The sequence below is a fragment of the Montipora foliosa genome, chromosome 6, assembly GCF_036669935.1.
Source record: "Montipora foliosa isolate CH-2021 chromosome 6, ASM3666993v2, whole genome shotgun sequence".
NCBI lineage: Eukaryota > Metazoa > Cnidaria > Anthozoa > Scleractinia > Acroporidae > Montipora > Montipora foliosa.
This window is the reverse complement of record NC_090874.1, coordinates 72520245-72523651: the sequence shown is the minus strand read 5'-3', so window position 1 is coordinate 72523651 and position 3407 is coordinate 72520245.

Here is a 3407-nt window from a genome sequence, read left to right as displayed (position 1 = left end):
CAGGGAAAGTGATGTTTACTATCCGGCTGGAGCCTTCATTATACAAACATTAAACCAAAATAGGACTCACCACTGCAACAACCGGATACAATTTACATAATCAATCTTTCCGAGTTTATTTCTTTTCGTCAACTTTTCTTTCCCATCCTAAACTGTCTTAGTTTAGTCAACCTATACATTTGTTGTATTATCTACAACTCCTAATAAAACAAATCGCAAATTCTAAGATCTCGCCAAACCTTGGAGCTTTTGTAATGACAATTTCCAAAGTAAAAAATGTTACAGTTCATAAAATTGTCAGAAAATATGGAAGATGACCTATGACGCATAGTTTAATAAAAATTTCATTTATGAACGCAATCTAGGAGCCATTAAATTTTTCAGAACACTTATTTGTCACCTAATGTCATACTAGATAGGCTTAGAATGGAGATTATTATATCTCTCAGTTAGTACACGCGCTGTGATTGGTCAATTTAGCGGGCCGTATTCTACTGTGCGACCCGGTGAAATTTAAAGTCGTTTTAGTTGCAAAAATGTTTCGTAATTTATCGCCAAGTGTTCTTAACATTTTTAGCAAGTAAAAGTTTAAAACTTACGTTTACTTCTGAAATTGTGTATGACTGCTGACGACTTAATAGTCCGAAACTTATCAACGATTTAAAATTGACTCGTTTTGCTTTCGAAGTGCGTCAGAAATTTGAAGCCGTTCCGCGTGAATAGAAATCGTTTCCGATTTCTTTAGACTCACAGTAGAGATATGATAAGTATCCTACCAACCTCGTTTTCTCGGTCTGTTAGTTACAGATCGTCCTTTTCCCTCTTATTTATGGCCCGCGCGCTTCGCGCTTGGGGCCATAAATCGATGGGGAAAACAACTCTGTTAGTAAGAGGTATTTATTACATGGCTTACGTTTGGAGCTGATATAACGCGCGCTCTAATTGGCCAACTGTACGGCTTTATTTTCCCGTAATGCCCACGGGTTGATTACGCGCCTGCAAACACAAGGCAAAAAGCCACAAGACACAACTTATTAACCTCGAACCTCTGGTCTTTACGGGAGAATTTCAAACCGCGGCCTTGCCGTATTGACCTCACTATCGCTTGGTCAATATGAGGGGCTGGATGGGGTTAACTGACAACTGACAAATGGCCAAAAAAAATTACTGACATCCGACAAAAACCCCAAAATTTAACGGACAACTGTTATTTGTAGTAATATTTACTGATACTTGGCAAAAGGCTTCAGCCATTGTTATTCGTTTCAAAAATTATCGATAATAATAATAATAATAATAATAATAATAATAATGATAATAATAACTTTATTATACACAGAATTTAAAAAGTTTACACTTATTTACATTGAAGCTGTGTACAGAATAATTATAAAATACATATAAAGAAATAAATATATTAATTAATTAATTATTAAAGTAAGTAAGTAAGTAAGTATGAAGGCGAAATGTATACAGCTATTTCAATTAACGTTGTCGGATCAAATCATAAAGCTACAAGGCAAGACCGCAAGGTTATGTGGGATTTTTAGCTGAATAAATTCATCAAAATCAGCTACGCCTCGTCCGTACAGCACTTTTTCGACCTCCCTGTGAAAAATGGCAGGTCTGGGGGTTTGTCCTCACTGTCATGAGTTCCATTTAGCTGAACAAGAAAACACCACTGAGCTGTATTCAGTTCCTGTACTAACTGTGATTAGGGAACTTAAGCAGCGACGACAGCAACATTAACGAAAACATCACTTGAAAATATCACTTTATTTTATTTGTGTTAATTCGCCATTATTTTAACTCGTTCCTCTTCTACAGAGACGGCGAACTACCCAGGAACCAAATTGGTAGGAGTGGCGTTCAAGTAAAGAAAACTGAGTGAAAAATTCGCCGTCGTGTGTTCACGTTCTCAACAAAACCTTGAATTTGGTCATTTCACTTTGATGTTTTGCAGAGGACGGCAAAGAAACTTACCAAAATTTAAAACGCACGTGAAAAACAATTGTTTTTGCTCATTAAACCTTTTGTTTTGTGGCGTTTTCGCTGCCGTCGCTGTTGTAGTTTCTTAGCTCCCTAATAGCTATGAACGCAGCTACTTCACACAAAAAAATGTAATTTTACCATAATACACGATTAACAGCTAACGCTGGGGCTCAAACGTAATGATTTTCTTCACTACCGCATAAATAGAAGAATTTTTACTTTGCAGACAAATGATAACAGTGTTTTCTTCCATCCTACTTCTCGCGCCTCCGAAAATAAATTAAGAAATACCCATATTACCTTTCGGTCTTGTCTTTAAGCTTGAAACTTTTATGCGACAACCTTAATTGAAATAGCTGTATATATATAACTAAAACTATATACATTCATTTCTCAAACCAATAGTTTGAAGTAAAACTCCTTATCGATTCATCATTCATTACATGATTTTGTAAATCATTAAAAAGACCAGCGGCTGCATAAGAAAAAGATCTACTTCCTGATTTAGATGTAATCCTACTCAAATGAATTTTACTACGTCCCCTGGTATTATAATTATGTACATCCGAACAAATTCAATAAGTAGGATGGACAAAACCATTTATGCAGCGGAAAACTTGAAGAAATTTGTTCAGAGCTTACTTCCCTAATCTTACGCTTGAGAATAATTTCGAGCACCTCGTTGTTGTAATCTTAACAGCCCACCCAAATGTGTTTTATCTGAATTGGACCATACAATATCGCAGTACTCGTATAAAGGTTGAACAACTGAATTATGCAATTGCTTACATACATCAATGCTAATATATTTTCTAATTCAACTCAAGAGCCCAAGTCTACGAGAAACTTTAGAAGCTATAGTATCAATGTGTCCATGCCAGTTCAAATTCGACTCCTAAGTACTCAGAAAAGTCTTTTACCGGAAGAAATGATTCTGACATCTTTAGGGCAGGCCTACTAGCTTTAGCCAGACGCTGACTTATGCCAAAAACCATGACATTTGTCTTGGAGCAGTTAACTATCAGGCCATTTTCAAGGAACCAATTGCTTAAGGAAAAAGAGGCTACAAGTAGCCTATACTCGGGCCTGCAAAAGTACAGTGGTGTATGGTTAATTTAGCACTAAAAAAAAGAAAAGACAGACGTCTGTCCTTCTTACATCGGCCTAACATTGCGATTCTCATGATGTTCGACTATGTATGTAGTGAATACCCGGTCCCAGATTATCTTCATTACAGATGGTGACAATGACCACTGGACCACGGAAACGAGGTAAAAATAGTGTATTTATTCCAAAGTGGCTAAGCACATTGTTTTTTACTGATCGATGGGTGTTCTTGCTCGGTGTTTGAGAAAGGAAACGTTAATTGAACGGTTTAAGATGAAACGAAATGACTCATCAAAACATCTTTTGCA